Source organism: Sphaerodactylus townsendi, linkage group LG03 (genome assembly GCF_021028975.2).
Source record: "Sphaerodactylus townsendi isolate TG3544 linkage group LG03, MPM_Stown_v2.3, whole genome shotgun sequence".
NCBI lineage: Eukaryota > Metazoa > Chordata > Lepidosauria > Squamata > Sphaerodactylidae > Sphaerodactylus > Sphaerodactylus townsendi.
The window spans coordinates 86,344,981-86,354,700 of NC_059427.1; positions in this window are offsets into that span (position 1 = coordinate 86,344,981).

The window sequence follows — 9,720 nt, forward strand, 5'->3', positions numbered from 1 at the left end:
TTAATGAGTCAACTGCATGGTAACCTCCAAAAGAGCATAACTGATGTATAAATATGTGGTCCCCTTGGTGCAAGGCATCCAAGTTTAAATCAAATACAAGTGCACATCAGCCAGATGTTTTTCACATTACTGTATTTCAAGGGTTTACTGGAAATGATCTCATCATACATAGTTAATGTAGGTGACCAACAGTGCATGGTATTTATATCACGATTTAGCTTTAAAATCCTGGCAATTCAAACTGTTGTTTAAAATGGATACCATTTTCACTTACCCTGCCACAGGGATATGAGGCAGACCAACTTGGAAGTGACACAATAATTTCTAATTCATGTTGAAAGTGAGGAAATGAAATTGTATATGAGAAGGAAATAGTGAGATGCTTTCTGGGAAAGAAATTGAATTTGACTAATCTACCAAATCCACAGAATCGCTGTTCTTTTGCAGAACAGGGAATTAATTAATTGCAGTCGGTCTTGTAAGCTTAGATGACAGTAAAGGAAAAGAAATATGAAGTCCAATCTTATACGGGTTTGCTTTGAAGAAAGCTCCCCCCCCCCTCCATTTTTATTAAACTTACGTAATACGCTGCTCTTCCCAGGCCCTTGAGTTCAGTTGGGTTTACTTTCTGTAGAAGCGGATATAGGGTTGCAGCTGCAGTGCTGGTGGTTTTCTTTTTTAAAGTTAGTTAAAATTGGTAACTTTTAAAATTAAGAGCTTTTCAATTAGAAATTTTTAAAATAAGAGCTTTTCAATTAGAAAACTTTGTCATTTACAGTTTTATCATATTGGAGCTAGAGAGAAAAATGGTTTTGATCCACTGGAAGTTTCCATGGACAAAAGGAACTTCTGTTCATGAAATGCAAGTTCTTCACCTTTTCCTCCTGGTGCAGAAACAATATGAGAGGGGAATTAGAGGCCTTCCATGGGAGGAAACAATTGTCAAATATCATCCACCCACCCCCAATCCATCCATGGAAATCTCCTACAGTCGCTTATGGAGTTGGAGAAAACACCATTTGGAACAAGATAATCAATTTGTGTTAGTGATTTAATCATCTTTTATCATATTGCAGTGTACTCCGTATTAATGATGCCTGAAATTATATTAAAAGTCCTAAACATACTGAGACCAGCGTACCTCATAGAATGCCTTCTACTATGTAGAACCTCCTCTTGTTCTGTGAAGACAACTTGGTGTCCTGACCCCAAACAAGATCAGTCACAACTAAATAATGGGGCCTTTTCAGTAGTGCCACTGTGATTATGGCATGCTTTCTTCAAGAGGTTACCTTTCATACACACAGCAAAATGTTTTTTAATTTTGTTGGGCCTATGAATGTTATCATCCGGTCAAGCATCTTGCATAGTTGTTATTAACTGGTTTGAAGTTGAATTTTTATCATCTGAGCTTTGCCATTTTTTCTCCTGGTTATTTGCCACCTGCAGTTTATAGAAAAGTATTCTATAGAAAAATTAAAGGTATTTCCAGGAAATATAGAATAGAGAGTCATTGTAATTCATCAGGAGAGGTCCACAAATAGAAATAGAAACCAGTTCTTGCATGCATTGGATCATCGGTGGCTGGGAGGAAGACCAGAATCATAGGCAGAAGAATTCATGAGACTGCAGCTTAGTGTCACGGTTCTCAGAATGAGCAATTGAGTGTCAAGTGAGATGTGATTGCTTAGTAATCTTGTATGGCTGCTTTGAAGATTTGGGAAGTAATCCTTGGGGAGGAATTCCCTTTTCATAAAATCTAGGGGTGGGGGAAAGGGTTATGTTGATAAAGTGTATTGGGGTAAGTCTTACAACTTGGTCCATAGACAATTTATGTTTTCTTCCTCCTTCTTCCTGGCCCAGTAGCTACTCACCAGGGTGAAACTACTCACACACCTATGCCATTCAAACCAGGTCCAGGTGCTTGCACTTCCCGCTCCCCCTCCCAAACTATACAACACTCTGAACATGTAAGGTGCTTGAACAGAAGTGTGTGTCTCAATCCAGGAAAACTTGATGACAAGACCAAGTCCCCCTACCAAGCTTTGGTCCTATGTGGCAGTTTACAAGCAGAAGCAATTGCCACCTTGATCTTAGCTATGCCACCCTAATCACCCCTGCAGAAGGCCAGAAGACAATTCTAACCATTCAGCCCAGATAGGATCAGTGATTGAAGAAGCCAATCTGTTCTGATTGTGTAGGGGTCAACATAGACAGGGAAAGCGACTAAGATGTCTTGCTTTTTTTTTAAGTTGCAGTCTCCATAGTTGTTTTAAAGATTGGAGAAGTGCCAGGAGGTGAGATATTAATGCTTTCTGTGATAACTTTGCAGCACCTGGACCAAAACAAAGCAAAACTTTAGAATATAACCAAGGCTGCTCTGAGCCCTGCTAGGTCTGTAACCAGCCAGGAAGGTCTCCTGAAGCCACCCTGAAAGTTTGGTGCCTCTATCTTGAGAAATGTGCTCAAACTTGCAGGGGGGGGGGGGGCTTTAGGAGACCTTCCTGACAAGAGCAGAAAGGTTTGGTGAAGTTTGGTTTGGCAGGACATGAGTGTTTTATGGGTCATCAAAAAGTATGGGTCATCAAAAGGGTAGCCCCCATCTCCCATTAGAAAGCTATTAGAAACAATGGGAGATAGGAGTACCCCCTTCAGGGGTCCATAAAATTAAACCTCCTGAATCAAACTTCACCAAACTTCGGTGGTTCCATTAGAAAAGTCTCCCCAAGCCACCCTGTCTTGAAAATGTGCCACCCTGTCTTGAAAATGTGCCAGAAAATGCCAAAAATTCACCATAGGGTTAAAAAGAAAAATGACCCAATTTTTAAAAAGTTTTTTTAGGTTAAAAGGACCTGGATATTTTTGGGTTTCTCAAAACAGATATTCAGGGTTTTTAAAAAATAATTTTAAAGCCAGAAAAACCCAAACCCAAATTTTACCATTAAAAAAAATATACGCTCAAGCCGATTCATTACCTTTGCATCAGATTCTCCATTGTGCACACATTTTCCCTGCTCACAAACTCACCATGCCAAAGGTGAGAGAATCCCTACAGTTTCCAAATGTGGGGGAAAGTGTGACTTTGCCTCCTGCTTTTGTATGGAAAGCGAAGGAGATGGTGTGCATTACTTTCTTTTCAGGGTTTCTCGCTTGTCCCCACTTTCCCCTGTCCTAGTTCCGCCATTTGAAAGGGCTTTTATCTGCCATTGGGAAGAGCTTCTTTTATTATACTTTTTACAAATCTAAAGGTCTATCAGTGCAGCAAAGGACCATGCCAGTGAGGAAATCCTACTGCAAAGCACATAGCTGTGCCACAAACTGTAAGTGCGCAAAAGGCTGATACCATACAATTAGGGAACATCAGAAGAAGTGTTTGGATTCATAGGGGCTTTCCGCACTGACAGAGTTGTACTGGTTTCTATCTAGGTTCACCTCAGTGTATCCGCACTGCAACTGAGCTCAACGTTGTTTTGTCTCAGCCCTCCCCCCCCCCAAACTGCGACATCCGTGTCGCAGTTATGAACTGCACCTTTCTGCTGGAACAAGGTCGATACTGCTTCGAAGCTTCGAAGTTCAGACGCATTGAAACGACGCATCAAATCCGTTCAACCAATCAGGAGCCGCTTTTGTGGCATGCGCAGAATGGAAGAGTCGTGGCAGGCATGCAACTGAAAACCGTAAAAACTGTAAAAAAAGAGAACGCTCCCGTTTCCTGTGGTAACACAAGCTCCAATCATGCTCGAGGAGCGAAACAGGCACCAAGATGATCCCGCCCACTTAGCTCAGTTCCAGGGGGCCAAGTTAGTTGCTGTGCAGACAGCCTGGAATCGCCCCCCACTGAAGGGAACTGAGTCGACCTTAGCTCCCTTCTGTAGTGCGGAAAGCCCCATAGTCTGCCTTTCTTTCCTGTTAAGAAACTCAAAGGGGCGTACAAACTCCTTTCCCTTCCTCTTCCCACAACACACACCTTGTGAGGTAGGTGGAGCTGAGAGAGTTCGGAAGAATTGTGACTAGCTCAAGGTCACCCACAGGCTTCATGTGTAAGAGTGGGAAACAAATCCAGTTCGCCAGATAAGAGTCCACTGTTCATGAGGAGAAATGGGGAATCAAACGTGGTTCTCCAGATTAGAGTCCACTGCTCTTAACCACTAGACCATGTTGGGTCTCACCAAATTCACTGTGTCTGCTACCCACAGTTTAGAACTTTCATCCCATGTTATTTCTCTTAACTAAATCACCTCTTGTAAGGTTGCTATTAGTCCTCTGGGGGCAGGCAAGGTAGACATATGAACATCTTGGATAGCAATATGTTGTTGATTTTCTTCTGGGAAATCATCTGGCTTGCAAGTGAATATTTAATTGCCTCTAAAATGAGAATGCTTTCTTTAGTTCCCCTGAACATTATCAAAGATTCTGAACATAATAATGAGCAAAATAATCTGAACACAAATGAAATGTCTCTATACAATCCTAGCCACAACCACATAGTACATTCGGAAGAAAAGGAAAAGGTTCACAATCCCAGGCTGAGGCTCTGGGACATGATGATCGTCACGGATTGCATGTGAGCAGTACAGAACTGAGAGTTAATACCTTTGTATTTTAAATGCTTCAGTCAATACAGCAGCAGCAGAAACTGTAACAACTTGGACTCTGAATAGATACCATCCTCACATTTGGGGATAGGAGGCATTTCATCTGTATACTATGGCTGAGGATTCTGTATCATCTTTTTAGAAGTTATAATAAATAATGTAGGCACTTGTTTGCCAACAGGAGAACAAAGAGATTGCACCAGGGTACTTTATTGCCTGTTACAATCCACAACCCAGAGAACAAGTTCTCTGTGCCCAGTGCAGCTTCAAACTTGTATTTTTTTTAACATTTAATCCCCAATGCCTCACACCAAAGCCCCTTTGAAATATAGGAGTTTCAAAATCAGTTTGTGGATATGTTTTTCGGATGTACTATATCAAAAAATAGTGGCTCATAAGGGGATTTAGGAGCGTTGCAACACAGCCACTACATAGGTAGAACAGCAGATATTTGCACTTGGAAATTATAAAATTTGGAGAAAAGCAATTGAGAAACCCTCTTAAAGTAACAGGGATATCATGTTTCTATCCACGATCAGTCACCAGGCATTGCTATTTCCCCAAGAGAATATGTAGTAGTTGTAGTCGTCAGAAGATGAGGACATTGTAACATAATATGGTGAAGCTTGCCAATCTGTCTCATTGAGGGTTCAGTTTTTTGAAATAAGGGATATTATCAATGTTTTGAAGTACTGTGTAAGATGCGCCCTTTACAGCAAAAATAAGGACATTTGATATCGTAAGTTTTTCTAGCTTTGGTGGTAGAAAATGCCATTAAGCCACAGCAGGGAATTGCCTGCTTCCACGTGGTCAGGAAGTTCTGAGAGAACAGTGATTTTTTAATACTTAGATCTCTCACCTCAAACTCTCTCATTTGGCCTCTGAGTCTTTGAGAACATAGACTGTTATCCAATGGTCGTAACATATAGAATCAGCTGTATAGGACTACTGCAATGGGACTCATAACCTACCAAAACAGAACTCGGCTAACGATGTACTGTGATCTCCTTGTGCTTGACCCCCAGCCCTGGCAATTTCAGGAAAGCCGAAAAATCAACAATCTAATTGAATGGCATCAAAGAATGTGCTTAATAATTAGCATTAAAATGCACGTGACGGCATTCCAACTAGATTGTTCATGTCACATAAAAATGTTGGGTAGATTATTTTAAAAATTTTAATACAAGGGTGTGGGGGTTTTTTTATAATGGCCTTGACAGAGATTAGCAGATCTACTGTGGCACTGGCTTTTTTGAACCATGGCCATTTTTTTCATTGTTTTTGTACCTCTGAAACAAATGAGGAAAACAAAACCTTTTAAAGTATTAGCTCAATTTTTGTATAACAAAAAAGCCAAAAGAAAACTTTTAAAAGGCCTGTTGCTCCCTCTGCTGGTCACTATTAAGTACAGCAACATTGTTTATCCAGTAACAAAATTCAGATTATAGAAGTATTGTGCATTGGAGTCCCCAGCCCTTTTGAGCCTTTTATCAATTTCAAAATTCTTACACAGGGTGGTGGGTGCAATCACAAAATGGCTGCCGCAGGAGGTGGAGCCAACCAGAAAATATTAGGGAGTGATATGTATAACACTAATATTATTACGTATAATACTAATAGTATATCTTATAACATTTCAAACATAAGCTCCATTTGACAGGATGCCTTTTAAAGTAACTGTTTTTAAATATTTTCTTGCATATACACAGTCATACAGTGAAGATTCTTGTGCTGGGGGTAGCTGTAACTAAAACAAGATTTTCTAAAATCTGCACAGATAATCAGAAACCTGGCTGAGCAAAAGCCCACTTTCTAAAAACACCCGACATATACCAGGAAAGGGGTTGGTGGGCACCTTGGCACCCACAATACCTCATGAGGGTCTCTTAGCATATATATTCTCATTATTCAAGCCAATCCACAGCTTCACAAGAGAAACATTAGTTTTCTTGTAGAAATGACTATACTTAGGTTTAAGGTTTTTTAAAAACTCATTATGGCTCTATAATGTAAGTTCCTATATACAGATGACCAGAGAACTCCCTGCTACTACATGTTATAATATTATTATTATTATTATTATTATTATTATTATTATTATTATTATTATTATTATTATTATTATTGTGTTTACTGGGGCTTCATTTGTTGCTTACTGTTGTGCTTTGGTTCTGGCCATAATATTTATAAACCGCCCTCCCGAAGGGCTATCAGGTGACTTAACAAACTCAAATAGATAGAGACACAAATAAAATCAAAATTTTTAAATAGTTATTAAATATGGCTCTATAAGTTAAAATCGACCCCCATTAAAATGCAGCATCCTATCAAAATTACCGATGGCGCTCCTACTCGTGAGTCCCCTAAGAAAGAGGGGAGGAAAGAAGAGGGAGGGAGAACGGCAGGGATCCCACAGATTTTAGAAAGTGGGCATCAGCGGACCGGCTCCCCAAAGGGCCCGGTGGAACAGCCTCCGTCTTTGCAGGCCCTCGCAGAAATTCATTAAGACCGCATGAGACCTGCATAGCTGGAAGGAAGAAGCGTTCTCACCAGGCAGGGGCCAGAGCTGTAAAGGCTCTGGCCCGTGGAGGCCAGCCGCATCATTGAGGGGAGCCAGGGATCACCAGTAATTTGCTTCTGCTGGCCTTGAGAGGCCGATTTGGGACATATGGGGCAAGACGGTCCCGTGAGGTACAAGAGATCCCAGGCCGCGGAAGCGCCTTAAAGGTCAAAACCAACACCTTGAAAGCGCATTCGAATTCAATCGGGTAACCAGTGCAGAGCCGGCTATTCAGCACAGAGCGAGATATGGTCTCTGGCGGCACCTCCTGTGAGCAAGCGTGCAGCCGCATTCTGGACCAATTTTAATTTCCGAATCAGACGCGAAGGGAAGGCCTGCGAGAGCGAGTTGCAATAATCCAGTCTGGAGGTGACCGTTAGCGGTGGATCCGCGGTGGCCAGGTCGGATGAGAGGAAGGGCCAGCAGCAGCGGGCTTCGGCGCCAGATGGAAAACGCATAACCCGGGTTACATGGGCCACCTGGGTCTCCATTGAAAGAGATGAATCCAGGTGGACCCCAGGCTACTTAACGGAGGAGGCCGGTGCCAATGTAGCCCCCTCCCATGTCGGGCGCTGGAGATCCCCACCCCTCCTTCCCGCCCCAGCCAGAGGATCTGCCGATCTTTGGCGGGTTCCAGTTCTTAACCTGCTCTGCTTCCAACCAACCAGCAACAGCCTCCAAACAATGCTGGAGAGCCGCCAGGGGCGATGACCGTTCCCCTCTCCATCAACAGAATGAGCTGGAGTGTCATCAGCGTACTCGATGACAGGTGGTCAGCCCAAAAGCCCGTACCAACTGAGCAAGGGGTGGCATATAGATGTTAAATAATAGCCGGGGACAACAGTGCCCCCTGCGAGGGGGCACACCACAATGGAGTGGGCACCTCCGGGAAGCTTGGTCCCCGCACCACACCTGCTGACCCCTATCACGGAGAAACGAGGCAATCCACTGAAGGGCCATGCCCCATACCCCGGAAGCAGCAAGGTGGTGGGTCAAAAGGTTGTGGTCAACCACATCAAATGCTGCGGTCAGGTCTAACAACACCCAGCGAAAGCGCCCGATCCATCTCGGTCCAAGTTGCATACCGGAGGCCCGGTATCATGTGACGGGCGATTAAAGAACAGTCTCCGTCCCCATGCCCAGCATGGGAAAGCCGGACTGGAAGGGATCGAAGGTCGATGTGTCCTCCAGGAAGCCCTGGAAGCTGCTCCAACACCACTCTCTCAATTACCTTCCCCAGAAGCGAAGATTCGAGGCGGCAGGCGGTAATTGGCCAGATCTCCAGGATCTAACGATGGGTCTTTTAAGAAGTGGAAATGCCGGACCACTGCCTCCTTCAACCCACCGGAAAAACTCCTTGCTCAAGGGAGCTATTGATGATATTCAACAGGTGGGGTCGTAGCTCCACCCGGCATGCTTTAATAAGCCAGGAGGGGCACGGATCCAGAGGACAGGTAGTAGGTCTAACAGCAGCCAGGACCCTGTCGACAGCGGCTTCAGAGAGCAGGGAAAACTGGGTCAAACAAGCGCCAGAAGACGGCAAGGGAGCCTCCAGTTCATTTATTGTCTCTAAGGTGGAAGGAAGGTCCTGGCGGAGCGACGCAACTTTATCCGCAAAAAAGCACATCAGATCCTATACTGGACAACTTCAGTCTGCACTCCCAAGCTAAGCTGGACACAGTCCTGGCAGCTGTGAGGCCAACCATTTTCCCCCTGGATCCATTCCTATAATGGCTGGTCGGGGCTAGTGGTGATGGGTTGCCACAGTCCCTTCTGGAGATTGCCAACACTTTCCCAGATAAACTAAAGGAGGTGGTGGTGAAACTATTCTTGAAGAAGCCATCATCAATTCCTTTAGATCTGACCAACTACTGCCTAGTTTCAAACTTGTTGTTTCTGGGAAAGGTAGCTGAAAGAGTAGTAGTGATGCAGCCACAGATGTTCTTGGCTGAAACTTCAGGGTTGGATCCATTTCAGTCAGGCTTCCCTCCTGGCCTTGGGACGGAGACTGTGCTGGTCACTCTCACAGATGTCCTCCAGTGCCAGTTGGATAGAAGTGGATTGGCGCTGCTGTTGTTGCTTGACTTCACAACAGCACTTGATACAGTTGATCATGACCTTTTAACTCACTGCCTTGCCACTTCCAGGGTCTGGAGAAAAGCCTTGGAATGACTGGCTTTGTTCCTCCAGAACCAGGAACAGACAGTTGTGTTTGGGAGAGGGGGGTTGTCCTCCTAGTGTGCTGTTGATTGCGGGGTACTATAGGGGGTGATTCTTTCCTCACATTAACATCTATTTATGATCCCTTGCACAGCTGGTTGAGTTTTGGTTTGGGTTGTCATCAGTATACTGATGATACCCAACTATATCTGTTGATGGAGGACTGGCTGGAAGAACACCTAGCCAGTTGTTTGGAAGCCATTGTGAAATGGTTGAGTCAGAGCAGGTTGAAGCTGAATCCTTCAAAGATGGAGGTCCTGTGGCTGAGTCAGGAAGAACCGGTGGAAGAAGACTGTCCACTGAAACTGGACAGGGTGATATCGGCACCTTCACCTGCAGTCCGAA